The 14,031-nt window shown below is 45.1% G+C and overlaps 1 protein-coding gene across 1 annotated transcript in view; it reads left to right on the top strand.

Annotated features, from left to right (window-relative positions):
• Positions 1-8,462: 8,462 nt before the first annotated feature.
• The window catches only part of NALCN (sodium leak channel, non-selective), a 235,583-nt gene continuing 230,014 nt past the window's right edge, over positions 8,463-14,031 (top strand). The window contains 1 exon segment of the mRNA XM_033051319.1: positions 8,463-8,576. The gene's annotated coding sequence lies outside the window, so the exon portion shown is untranslated.

The raw sequence follows: 14,031 nt of genomic DNA, 5'->3' as shown, positions 1-14,031 counted from the left end.
CCAAGAAACGTGACTGACGGACCTCTCTTTATTTTCGCCTCTGCTATTTCGAAAGCCGTTGGTTTTCAGGACTTCGGAGACTGCTGTTACGAGGTCGTCCACTTGGCTGGGTAGAGGGGTTGCTATTAAAATGTCGTCCATGTATTGTATGACGGTGGCTTGGGGGTTTGCCGATCGAACTGGCGTCAGGGCTCGACTCACCACGATTTGGCAGATGGTGGGAGAGTTTATCATGCCTTGAGGAAGGACCTTCCACTGGAATCGGAGGTTGGGTTGCTGTCCGTTGGGGAACACGATGGAAAAGGCAAACTGTTCTCTATCTCGCTTGTGCAGGGGTATGGAAAAGAAGCAGTCTTTGATGTCAATTACTGCACAATTACTGATTTGTTGGGATGAAGGAGTTGCTGGGTAGCCTTGTTTGTACAGGGCCCATTGGCTGGATTTTCTTGTTGACAGCTTGCAGATCGTGAAGCAGGCGGAAGCCCTCGCCGCTGCGCTTGGGTATAACGAACACAGGAGTGTTCCATGGGGAGACGGATGGTTCGATGTGTCCTTTCTCTAGCTCTCGTTGCACCAGTTGTAGGAGGATGGACATTCGAGGCTCAGGTATGGGCCACTGCTTGACATATACGGGATCTGATGACTTCCAAACCAGCCGGATTGGGATTGGCGGGTACGCAGCAGTGGCCCTCAGGGTAAATTTGTCACCCTGACATTCATCTGAGCTAGAGCGTCTCGCCCAAGCAGAGGTCGAACAAGCGGGTCATCGGGGACAACGTACACATAGACTCGAACTTCTGCGTCTGTTCTGTCATGCACGGTAATTGATATTAACTCTACGCTCCTTTTCGCAGCGGAGGCTCCTCCTACTCCTCTCACTGCAGGGGCATTTTTTCAACTTCCAACTCGGGGGCCAGAGCGACTGTGGGCATGGCTGTGACATCTGAACCAGTGTCGATTAGGAAGAGTATCTGAGTGGTGATGTTACTGTGTCGAGAACGATCCGCTGGGCTTCTGTATTTATACTTTTGACAGGTTCCCCAGACTACTGGTGGTTGGTCACATTGTACTGCCAGGGCCACCCAGGGGTTCCACTCTCCGAGCGTCTTTCGGGGGAATAAACGCCATGGGCTGAGGTTGGGGCAATGGTTGAGGGATAGTGGTTGCTGTGGAGGTAAATGATGGGTCATAGGGTTGGTGGCTCCCTGAGGGATTAACTGGTTCGGGGCTGCCCACTCCATGTGGGGCTGATATAGCTGGGCCGCCGGGTGTTCCAGCTGGGAGGAGGCTGCTTGCGGCCCGCCTGCCCCCTCCCCTGCCCGTTTCCCTGTCTCGGGTTTGAACACTCTCGGGCAATGTGACCCCTTTTACTGCAGGCCCAGCAGGGTCCTCTTGGTTTTAGGTGTAAGGGACTTATAGGCGGGTGGTTGGCCTGGTAAGGATTGCTTCGGACAGTCATGACCTCGGCTACGGTGGCACCGACTGCGGCTGGGAGTGGAGCCAGCGCGGCACCGACCGCGGCTTGGACCGGGCTAAGTTCTCCTCCCTCGCAACGTGCTAATTATTGTCGCGAGACTAGCGCCCGATGGTACCGAGCGCAAGAGCTCCTTGGTGTACTGGTTACACTGTTGCCGGATGCACCCTTCGAGGACTGGGCCTTTCGCCTCTGGTGGTAAGTCCGAGGCGTCTACGGCTGCTTGAGGCGATCCACAAAATCGGTAAAGCGCTCGCTTGCATTTCTGCTTAATGGTGGTCCATGGAGCTGGCTTGGCTACAATTCTACAAGCGGCTGCGAATGGCCTCTCTGGCCGCTGGGGGTGGTTTGCGGCGATCTCAGAAGGTCGCAAGCCTTGAGCTTGCGCCTGAGGGCTAATCATCTGTGAATCGCGACCCATCAGCCACGTCAGGCTGGAGTGACGCAGCGGGTGCTGATCTCCGCTGACTCGGGCAAGCGTTTTCTCCAAGTTGTCCTCCCATTCTTGTTTGAACACAATCATTCCCGCTCATCAAAGATCATACGGCACGTTTGTTTGATGTCAAAGGGGAGCATATCATCCATTACCGAAAAGGCCGTCGATCAGGGTGGAGACCATGGCCGAATTGATGCCTTTCTCGGCAATGGCTTTAACTACCACTTGCACCTCTTTAGGGTTTACGGGGGAGTAAGCCAGCAAATTGTTATCTATCTTCCTAACCGGGAAGATCCGCACCACGGTTTCGGGTCTATCGGCGAGTGCCGTTTTGGACCTTTTTCCAGTCTGTGAGCAGCATGGATTTGGATTGACCCCTTTTTGGTCGCGTGTGGTGTGGGCGAGCCGGTATGTTTGATGGGAACGGCCGGCGCATAGCTTCTATCAGAGTGTTTTGCGTGTCTTTGTTTTCCCCCACGCTCGTGCCATGATGTTTGCTCAGCCCACCTGGACTCGCTATCCGAGTCGGAGGAAGTAGAGTGATAGGGAGCTTCCGGCCGCGGTGACTCTTGCCTGAACTCCGCCTTTCTTTCCCCCTCCCCTTCTCTGTCCTCTTTTGGGGGGTCTCTCCCTCCAAGGGGAGTATCTTGGGGCGAGCTCTCCGGTTGGCTCTCGGGCTCTCCTCCCTTTCGTTGTCCGCGCCCCTCCCCTCATGTTTGTTACTGCGCGTGCGTGAGGCGGGTGGAAGCTCTTGGCCCCGCCCCTCGCCCTCAGGCTCGGCGCCATCTTGGGGCGCATAAGGGGGTGGTCTTTTTAAAATTTCGTCAGAGTCCGCTTTGTTAGAATTGTTTCGAAACTTGGAAACACTTTCATCATCTGGCGATAGCTTAGTGGTTACTTTAGAGGTGGAATTAGCGGACTGGGGCCGTGAGTAGTTGTCAGTTTCTAGCGGCGCGCTATCGCCGATCGCAGTTTGAGTCGCGGCAGCCACTCCTACTTTAGGTGTGAATTTTAAACAGTCTCGGGCTGCCCGCCAAGTTTCTTGCTCTGTCAGTGCTCTCTCCAGAGCCTTCATTACTTTTCCCCAGGACTTTAAACATTTGCTAGAGCCGGAGGCAATTACGTCGTTAGCGAGGGCGGTAGTACACTCCCTCCAGCACCCTGAATGCAGGATGTCTGCGGGATGCTCTATCGCCCTCAATTTTAACAACCGCGTGATTACGTAATCAAAATCCCTTAATTGGATCCCTTAATTGGCAATTGGGGAACTACCTTGCCAAGCGCATCCATTTCTTGGCGGTACGTGAGCGTCCTCACCGTCAGGGTCAGATCCAGCTGCCTCGACCGCCCACCTCCTCCAGCGCGAGTCCCGTCACCCGGATCGCCCTCAGCTGCGTGTATCGGGGGCTATTCCCTCACCCGAACACCTGGGGGCGATCTCGGGTTTCGGCACCACTATGTTGCCTTCGTTGGGGGGAAACGAAGGCAAGTGGCGACCTGGTTAGAGCAGGCCACGGCAAACACACACACACACACACACTTTTACAATCCCAGTCGCCGGACAAATCACTTGCTACACTGATGCAGTAGACGGTGAAATGCGTTTATTTCTCGGCAAACACGGGCTTAAGTAACTTTGGTACAGCTGTGATTGGCTAACGCCATGGAGAGGGCGGGGCCTAACTCCTCGTGCATAACGATGTCTTCTGAGCGAACTTTCTAGCTCACCACATGGAGTTAACAAAAATATGTCTAAATTGAAGAGTTCAGAAATGCATGCAACTCTTGAGAGTCATGACTATGCTGGTCAATGTCATCCCTGGAAGGGAACAGGAGACAGAGTACACCAGAGCTGTACAGAACTGAAAATCTTGTGTTAATTTTGCTGACATGACATGGAATCTGGGACAGCTGATGGTATCACATAGGGAATACAAATAGCTTTTGGAGTTGCAGGATCAAGGTTAGAACAAGATAAAAGCTGAGCTGGTCTGAATGTAGCTGGCCTGAATAGTACAGAATATAAGCTACCCAAACAATTTATAGGCCAACATTAATCAAGATGTTATTTTTTATACTCTAGGGTAAAACCTTAGCTTACTCCTTCATGCCTCAGTTGAAACTTTAAATAGTTGGTAGGTCTTTTGTTTGTTCAGTGTTTGCTAGTGAATTCCCCTACACAGCAATAATACCCTGTTTTACAGAGGCTTTAAGGAAGCAGAAGATATTTAAGCATGATCTTGAAAGCTCAAAATGCCAGCAACAATAGCGCATTTTAAAACCCAGTCTACTGTGTTCTTAACTGTTTAGCATTTATTTCAGAAAGTAAGTATAGCTGTGTTATAAGCCAAGTTAACAGTATAATTAAGAGCCCAAGAAAGGAAATAACAGCATATAATTTTTCACCATAAATTACTACTTTATGGTCAATTTGTGCCTTATTTCTCAAAGGGACAAGGTTTCCTGATGCTGGGAATCTTGAAAATTCAGAAATAGTGGGAAATATTATTTTATTTGTGATCTTTTTAACTAGTTACCTGAATAAGTTACAATGAAGGATCATTCTTATTTTGACCAAATCCTGCCCCTAGGATAGCAAATTTAAAAAAAATAAATGCTGCTGACTTCTTCAGGGCAGAACTGCAGTAACTCAGGTTGAGTGCCTAAATTGAACACATGTACACCAGATTCTCCAGGGCAACAGCAAACATCTTGAATGGTTTCAATGCTCTGTCTTGCAGTGCTTGCTGTTAAACCAAAAATGAAGGAGAGACAGAAATTAAGAGAAAGGGAGTGTGGGTAAAAACACTATTGCCTTCTTCTGAGAACTCCATACCTACTGAAAGGAAACTAATTCTACACACAGTTAGTAGCAGACTTGGGACTCTACTTAAGGTGTGAAATTAAGAAAACCATACTGCATGTCCTTTATTCTGGTTCATATTCAATATGGACAAGATCACAGACACTCAAGAATGACAGTTTTTAACCCATCCTAATCAAAGTTACTTACGGACATTAACTGAGTTTCTCTTGCTGTCGTTTGTCTGATGTTGCTCTGTGACCATTTCTGTTAGGGTTACATACTTCTGAGAGAAACCATCACCACCCAGAGCCATAAAGGGCAGATAGGTGGAAGCAAACTGGGCTGCTCAGCTCATCTGATTCACATGGGGGCCCAATAATACCAAGGTGCTGCTCAGACCGGCTGCAGAGCCGGACTTCAGATTATCGGAGAACTTTGTGGTAACATCATTAAGATGACTAAGAACTTGAACACCCTGAGGCTAAAGAGCAACAGGCAGGAATTTAGTAGTTTTTGACTTTTATCCTATGCTAAAATGATTAAATCTTACTTTGTGTCTGAAGTTTAATTCTAAATTGCTAAATGATATTTTGTGACCTTTTTTAAAAGCTTAAGCATAATTTCAAAATGAATATTTCATGAATTCTTTTAGTCATTATAGACAGTCTGAAATCTGATCCAGCACTGTGTTCTTTCATAAGTGGTAAATCAAATTCCAACAATGGCAATCCAAATAAGATCAGCTCCTTGGGCAGTTTTTAAAGTTTGTTTACATTACTCTTCAGATTACTACTTAACAGATACTTAGGGAAAGTAAGGACAATAAAGCAAATAAAGTTCAAATAAATTCAGAAGTAAAGCCAGGGCTTGAGAGCTATCCAAATTCTGTAAGGAAACATGCAGAATAAATAGATGCTTTGAATTCCCCATTTTTTTTAGGAGTGAGCAGGTCTAGGAAACTTTGGTTTGTTAACTACCTTTAATCCAGGAGATCTTCCTGTTTGCAGATTATGTTACAGAAATTAAAGTTATAAGTAAGGTTGAGAATTCTCCTCTTGAATTCTCAGCACAAATCTTCTGGAATTTTCCAAGATTTTCTTTTAAATGGACATTTTGCCATGGTAAATTTCAAACATATTGAAGTTTGAAAGATGAATAAGGAAATTCCTTTATCTGGTCTTTATTTGTAGAGATGAGAGGTAAATCTTTTACTATGAAATATCTTTTCTTTAAAATAAAATATAAATAAATAAAAATATATTTATTTTTCTTTTATTTAACATTACCATAAAGCAACATTGTAATATCAACTCCCAAATTCTGCCTTTATCTATATGTTTATGGTTTGCTTTATAGGCCAGAGTGAATTTTCTAAATCAGTATTAAAACAGACTTCAGCTCTAAATACTAAACATTGTTACAGACTTTAAAGGACTAGTAGGTTCTTTGCGAAATTGTATCAGCAATTTTATAGACACCTAAGTTTTCCAATTTATCCTTACATGCCTGCTATATACCACACAAGTTCTAAAATGTTCATAATTGCTTTTCATGTGCCAGATCTGAAAGTAAATTTGTGGTTAAATAGCAAAGCAAGAAAGGACTTTTTCTTGCAAACAGGAAACCTTTACCATCTGCACAATTCTATGAATGGAAGACTACTGTTTCGCCTTTGCCCACAGGCAGCTACATCAAGGTATCAAGGGCTAAACCCTTCTTCCAGCATTAGCATCACCTGAAGCAAGTTCTGCTGTCAGACAGGCTGTGGAAGAGAATCCAGCCTTGGGCTGAAAGTGTGGGTCCCCCTTAGCAGCTTGTACTTTACAAAGGCAGGTAGAAATTAGTCCCTTCTTTCTGGGAACTTATTAAACAGTAAAAACTAAATTACTGCAGCACATTTTGAACCCCCCTCCAATACATGACAGATGCTAATACATGAATTCAGTGGCAGGCCACCAAGGCAGTTGGAACTGGAGCCCTCGTTCCATGAGGAGAGGCTAAAGGAAGGACGGGTTTGGGGGCACCTAGGAGCAGTCTGCCAGATTCTATGAGGAAGCTGTGAAGAGGACAAAGCTAGGCTGTTCCCAAGGGTGCATTGAAGGAGGAGAGACAACTGGCAAGGGAGAGTCCAAGTGCATGTCAGGAAAAAAATCTTTCAGCACGAAGACAGTCCAGTACTGAAACAGGCTTACCAGGGAGGCTGTGCAGTCTGTCTTGGGAGGTTTTCAAAACCCACCGGATAAAGCCCTGAGCAAGCTGGTGTGATCTCATCTCTGAGCCTGGTTTAAGCAGATCAGTCAGACCAGATGGCTTCCTAAGGTCCCTTCCAACTGGAAAATTGTTTTATTGAGAATTATTTTTCAGAGGCCAGTATATGCATCGAAAAAATGTTAAGCAAAGTCACATCTGCTGGCAAATGTTGATTTCTTTTGTTTAGATATAGCTGCAACGTTTCACTGTTTGCAACTGTCAGTTTTCATTTATGAGATGCTATCACCAACAGCATAATGCTGCCTAGCAACTTATTCCAAGTAATGAAACGTTAAGTGGGGAGGAAGAGACAAAATGGGAAGAGTATTATTTGTCAGCACATTTATTCTTAAATTGTTTTGCTTTACAAATTTTTTCTCATGAAACATCAGCTGACTGCTATCAAAACCAGCAAACACTAAAATTAGGTGCTCAATTTTACTGGAATTGCTAATGCTGGTAATACATGTAAGTAGCGCTGGCAGGACTGCATCTGTAATCCTGAGGCCAGCTCCCTAACTGGCTTATTAGTTTTGGTTGCTAGCATCAAATAGATATAATTTAAACGAACCTAATCAATTTATGCCATACACTTTACTTCAGTTTTCTGGGGTATTTTGCTAAGGGCTTTGTCATTTGAATCCTATTCCACATCTTCACCATCTCCAGAAAGTTACAGACTCACATTATTCCCCATCATCCAGTTTCATTTAAACATAAATTTTACACAAATTTGTTTTTTCTAAAAATTTGTTCAAGAAGAATGCAGATTGGAATGTGTCTACCTGATTTACAGAAACGATTTTCCAAGTATTTCTTAATCTGTTTATTTGTGGTATCTCTTTCATAGAATCATTTAGGCGGGAAAGACCCCTAAGTCCATCTTCCCCAACAAGTGAAGATATTTTTATGAGTTTATTTCATTGTGGAGCTCAAGACTGAGCTTTCACATGGCTTTTCAGTAATTGGAAATTAACCAGACCACCCAGCGAAGTAGGGGCAAAGAAGTGCACCAGTACTAAAGAAACCCCTAAGATGTACAAATACGGTTTCTTACCAAAATAAATAACCTATCCTAGCACTTGAAGAGCAAAAACAAAAGCAAACCCCAAACCAACCGAGAGACAAAGAAGTGAAGCCCAAACGAAAGCCCCACAGAAGTGCGGCAGGGAGCGGCGCCCCGGCCGGCGCTGCTGCGGGCGGAGGGGCAGCCGGGCCCGGCCCAGGGACCGCCCGGCGGGCTCCGTCCCGTGCCGGGCACCGCTCCTGCGCTTCGGGCGCAGCGGGCACAGCTCCAAACCATTGTGGGGGTGTCTGGGGAGACGGCGGGGCCGCCAAGCCAGCTCTCTTCCCAGCCGGATTCTGGAGCAAGGCGGGGGTCTGTTTGTTCCGAGGCGCCCGTGCGCGGCCGGCACCGTCTCCTCCGCACCTGCTCCCTCCCCGCCCGCCCCCGCCGCCGTTGCCGAGAGACTGAGCGCGGCCGCCGCCGGGCGGGCCCCGCCGCCCCGATCCATCGCGGGGAGGGCGGCGTGCGAGGCTGGCACGGCACCGCAACACCCGCACACCCGCGGGGGCCGCTCCCGACCGCGCCATGAAGGGAGATGCTGGCGGTAGGTCGGAGGCGGCGGGCGCGGCTGGCTCTCGGAGCGCGGTGGGGCCCCGCGGCTCCCCGCCCCTCTCCCCAGCCCCTCGCTGCCGGCGGCCGCCGCGGCTGTGCCGGGAAGGCTGGCGGCTGCCAGGGAACGACGGGCGCGGCCAGAGGCCCGCCTGGCTCCGCGGCGGGGGAAGGGGCGGCGGCGCCCTCCGCATCGCCCGCCCCGGCCGTCCTTCCCCCGCGGTGGGAGGGGGCGCTCCGGGCCTTGCCCGCGCCCCGGGCCCTCCGCAGCCCTCGTCTCCGAGGCGGAGCGGGGCCGTGCGGCCAACAGGCCTCTGCGGGGCAGGCACTTCACGGGGTGGTTGTGGATGGGCACGGAGGTGGCCGCGGAGAGCCCCTCCCCTCGGGGAGCGTTCGGCTGGTTCGCAGGGGCTGCGGGCTTGGGGTGGGTGGAGGGAGCGATGTATCCTGGCCTGGGCTAAATCTGTTTAACGTGTGTGTCAGGGGTTCCTACATCAGAGAGAGAGATACTTAATATTTCTTTTTTATTGACATATTTTTATTTTAGTGCTTTCAGTAAATCCAGAGACATAGTTCTAGAAAGGGTCTAGGATTCTGACGGCCTTAACGTGCAAACCTGGCTTATAAGTCAGCTATGATTTGGTAGGTTAACTGCTCTTGCATTCACGCAAATATTTACACTGAGAAAACACTGACTAAATGCTATTTGACTCTTTTGTGTTTGTCTTGAGCATCATCAATTTCCCGGTTAATTTCATTGTTCCTTTTCATTTTCATTTCCTTCCCCAGCAGCCCCATTCCATCTACCCTCTGAGTGATCAACAGAGAAATGATACATATTAACAGTGAACTATGCTGCGTGAATGCCAAAAACTGAAGTTTCTTAACTTCGGGGAGGGGGTGAGAAATCACCCTTTCTTTGAGTTGGTCTCACTGGATGCTAGAAGTCTCCATCTATCTTCGAGTATATACATATACCTTTGGAGACTTTCAAGAACAGTTGGGTTTGTTTTCGTCTTCATCTGGTCAGTTGTGGGGGTTTTTTTTTGTTTTTGTTTTGTTTGGTTTTTTTTTTTTTGTTTTACCATTTGAGCTTGGTAACTGTCAAAACTGTAACAATTGGCATGTCGTTTGTGCTTTAGTCTTATTGTTTGTTGCTTCTGTTTTATTTTAATCTGAAATGTGGTCCATCACAGTTCATTGCCATTTAAGCTATATCACCTGACTTATCTGGTTTATTTCCAGCTCCGGGACACTGCTAATACCATGAACACTATTTAGATCTTTATGAATTCATCCAAACTAAATATTGAGTCAAAGACATTTTGTGTCTTAAACCTTTACAGAAGATGAATACTATCACACTGTTGTTGTAGGGAGCAATGGGCTGCTGGACCTGGCCCTAGAAGGCTTCTACAGATGAGAATGTCTTCTTGAGGCATGAGTAGCTCATGATAATATAGAACTGGTACTGGCTTCTGGGGAGTTGGGTTTCTTCCCCACCTACCTAGGTATTTGGGAGTTCAGTCTGTAACAAATATAATTTCTGATGTGCTTATAAGTAAACTAGAGGTGTTGCATTCAAAAATAATTTTACTGTGTTACTAATAGAATGCTTCCATGGTTGGATCTCCTGTAGGTTTTCAGCACAAAATCTTTTAAGGTTGAAGAGCAAAGTCAGCCTAATGTGGGTGTTACAGGTCAAATTATATTTTATTTCCCTTTCAACCTCTCTCTGTTCTCCCTTTCATTACCTTCATAGCATCTTTTATTTCAACTACTGGATTGGTTAAATACTGATAAATATCTTACTTTGTGAAATACCAGTCCAAAATTACAGTTGCAAATGATCTTGGTTCTACTAGGTAATTTCTTTTCCCTTTCTTTATTTTCTGTGGTATTTTCATCTTTTGTATCTGTGGTTTCTTCCCCTTCATGGTGAGGACAATCAAGTAGTGAAACAAGTTGCTCAAAAAACCTCCTTTGTTGGAGGATTCAAGAGCAGACTGGAGTAACCTGAGTAAAGTGCAATAGCCTGGGCTGTCACCAGAATTGATGCTGCTTGACAGGAGTACGACTGGACACCTTCTGAACTCATAGAACCAAATAATGGTTTGGGTTGTAAGGGGCCTTAAAAATCATCTAGTTCCAGCCCCACTGCTGTGGGCAGGGACAACTTCCACTAGACAAGATTACTCAAAGCCCTATCCAGCCTGGCCTTGAATACTGACAGGGATGGGACATCCACAACTTCTCTGAGAAACCTGTTCCTGTGCTTCATCACCCTTGCAGTAAAGAATTTCTTTTTAATATCTAATCTGAACTTACCCTTCTTTATCTTAAGGTCATTTGCCCTTGTCTTATCAATACACATCCTTGTGAAAAGTCCTTCTCCAGGGACTGTAACTCCCTTTTAAGCACTGAAAACTGCTCTAAGGTCTCCCTGGAGCTTTCTCCAGGCTGACCAGCTCCAACTCTCTCAGCCTATCTTCATAGGAGAGGTGCTCCAGCCCATCTTTGTGACCTCCTGTGGACTCATTCCACCAGATCAATGTCTTGTGTTGCAGGCCCTGGAGCTGGGCCCCTGGAGAACCTAAGCGGGGTCTCACAAGAGCAGAGTTGAGGTCCTTGTAACTTGAACTGGCTTATGATTCTGTGCACTCAGTTTTTCTTTTTTTTTTTCCTTCCCTTCAAAATAAAACCTTTTTGTACAGTACCTAAAGTACCAGAAGTTATGGTGCAACTTCTAGGAACTGCCATGCAGCAAGGGCATGTCAATTAGTTTGTTTCAAAGGTAAGATAAGAGGATAAAAAAAGAAAAAGCTCCAATTCTGTTTTCAGGATTTCAAATTTAAAATTAACTTTTTTGCTGGCAATTTCTTAAAGGATAAAAAAGGAAGAATTTGGAAGAAAAGAGTTTCTTTAATAATTATTTTAGCAAAAATTGTAACAAATCTCAAAGAATATAAACACCATTTATTTTAATTTTTATGTATTTAAATAGTGAAAAGATGGATAGACAAGGTTCTAGGCACACTAGCATGTAATTAAGATACAACAAAATCCCAGAAACATTAAAATAATCACTTAAGCAGGCATGCTGCCACCATTTACCTTACAGAGAAGCTCCTTTCAACTCCTGTATCTGGGAAGGATGCCCTCATTCCTTCCTTTAAAACCCTGGAAAATTGATCCACAGTACTCAGAGCATGTTCCTGAATGTGGGGTATTACAGAGAGGATGGGTTGCTCCTCTGATCCACTCAAACAATGACCTGTACTACCTGTCCCCTGTGTTCACAAAAGGCAGAAGACAATTTCCACCTTGACATGAGTTATGCTGCAAAATCAAATTCCAAAACACTGCTCTCTGTTTTTTTTCCCAGCATGATTCTTACTAAGGGTGTTGCTGCATGTCTTTTTGTCATCAATGGGCTCTGACATGTATTTATATAGACTACATTGCAATTGGCCTATCCTATGTCAGCAAATGGTGGGTAGGTGGCCCACAGTCAAAGTGAACTTTTGAAGTAAACCAGCTGTTAAACTGTGCAGATGTCTTTGTGAAAGAAACACACTGCAATTGATGTTTTCTCTGCATATAATTACTATGCATTTGGTGGCCAGCATTACATTTTAGCATTTTATCACCATTTTGGCAGTGTAATAGTAGGACTTGGAAAGCTGTCGTGTTGACCGGTCATGCCAACAACCAGCCTGCTAGGGGGAGGTGGAGGGTGCTCACCAGTCTCGTGCCTTGGTTTCCGCTGAAAAGCAAAACTGGCTACTTCTACAGGGAAGTAGCAGCTTCATGCTTGGATGTGTTTCACCTTTGGGATACATGGGGAGCTGTGGCTGCATCACTGCACCATGTACGTGTTCAAAATTGTATATTGCAGATGTTAGAAGGGTTAAAGTAAAAAGACAACATTATGTGACAACAGCAGTAGACTGTACATCTGACTCACAACAGATCTGCCTTTGTAATGCAATGAGGTATTTGATTCTGCTTGCTGAGTATTATTTTGGCAACATCTGAGAGGAAGAATTTATGTGTAAGAATAAATATTTAAGAGCATTGTCCTTAGTCGATAATAAGGCAAAACACAGGAAATGTGTTGCGAGCAAAAACTGAAGTCTGAGCACCTGTCTGTTTTCAGACTAGATGTTCTTATATTGGCAACCTCAAACAATTTTTAAACCTTTCTCAGTTGTGAGCCCAGTCCTAGTATTTTTGGTCTGGGATACTGTTAGTAAGTACAAGCTATCATCAATCATCTTTCCTACCTGTATCCAATATTTTGAAAATGTGAATGTAACTAATTTCTAGAATATTTCCTTCAGTGTACCTTCTTTGTGAGGAAACATTATTTGTTTTTAATAATACTAAAGTTTGGTCAGTTATTAGCAGTATATCATGCTTAATTAACAAAGAGATCTTCAGAACATTTCATCAGATACACTATGATACCACAGAGAGAAAAAGTACTGAAATAAGCTCTTACTTGAAATTAGTTATGAGTAAATAGCCTCCATGGTGGCATGTGCCATGTGATTGTATCCACTGGAATTTGTCTGTACCCTTCTAAAATAAATATATCTATACTGTTGTGTATGCAACTTGCTCACTTCAGAATTTTGCTACATGAAAACAAATACTGAGATGCCATTTATCTGTACCCATACCCAAAATCAGGGATGGAAGAACCTGTGGATGCAGGGAGCAGGCAATAGAGAAACAGTGTCTGTCAATTTGCAAAGAAGGAAAGGAAAAGGCTATTGATGAAGAATGGGAACTTATATTTTTCCTATGATCATGTAATGCATGGTGAAGTTAAGAGCAATCAAATTGCTTTAAGGTAGCCTGTACTTTAGGGCTTTTAAATGTTATTATGGAAATGGGGTTTTGTCATCCTGCTATGTATATGAGTGTTCACATCATCTTCTGTCACCCATTTTACTCTCACATTTGTAATTACTGTCTTGAGTGTGTGTGCCACTTTCTGTGTCCCTGCTCTGGGAGAAGTTGGAAGCAGACTTGACATTTTCAAAGAAGAGGGAATTGAAGAGAGTGCTTGTAGGTGGCCTGCCTTGAGAGGACCTTCAGGCAGTGCTCATGTGATCTCAGGTGTCAAAGTCAATAGGCAGTGAGAAAAAAGTATGTTGAAGCCAGGCATTGCTGATTCCAAGGATTTGTCTGATTTTTGAGCTCTCTCTCCATAAGTTGTAGGCAGGAATATCTGCTTTGTTTCCTGTTTATATTTCTGTGAAGTAATTTTTCAGCTGACTTTTTTGTCAGCCAGAGTGATTATAAGCATGTTTTCCTGACTTTGTGATAGCGATCTTTTGAGCAGATTACGCTTTATACAGTGAGCTTGCCTTATAAACAAGACTCAGATTTCTCAGCTTTTGATGTTGTGGAGGATCAGCTACTTTTTAAAATTTGTCTTT

The sequence above is a fragment of the Catharus ustulatus genome, chromosome 2 (assembly GCF_009819885.2).
Source record: "Catharus ustulatus isolate bCatUst1 chromosome 2, bCatUst1.pri.v2, whole genome shotgun sequence".
Classification (NCBI taxonomy): domain Eukaryota; kingdom Metazoa; phylum Chordata; class Aves; order Passeriformes; family Turdidae; genus Catharus; species Catharus ustulatus.
The sequence above is the reverse complement of the archived record's forward strand: the minus strand, read 5'-3'. Positions and strand labels throughout refer to the sequence as shown.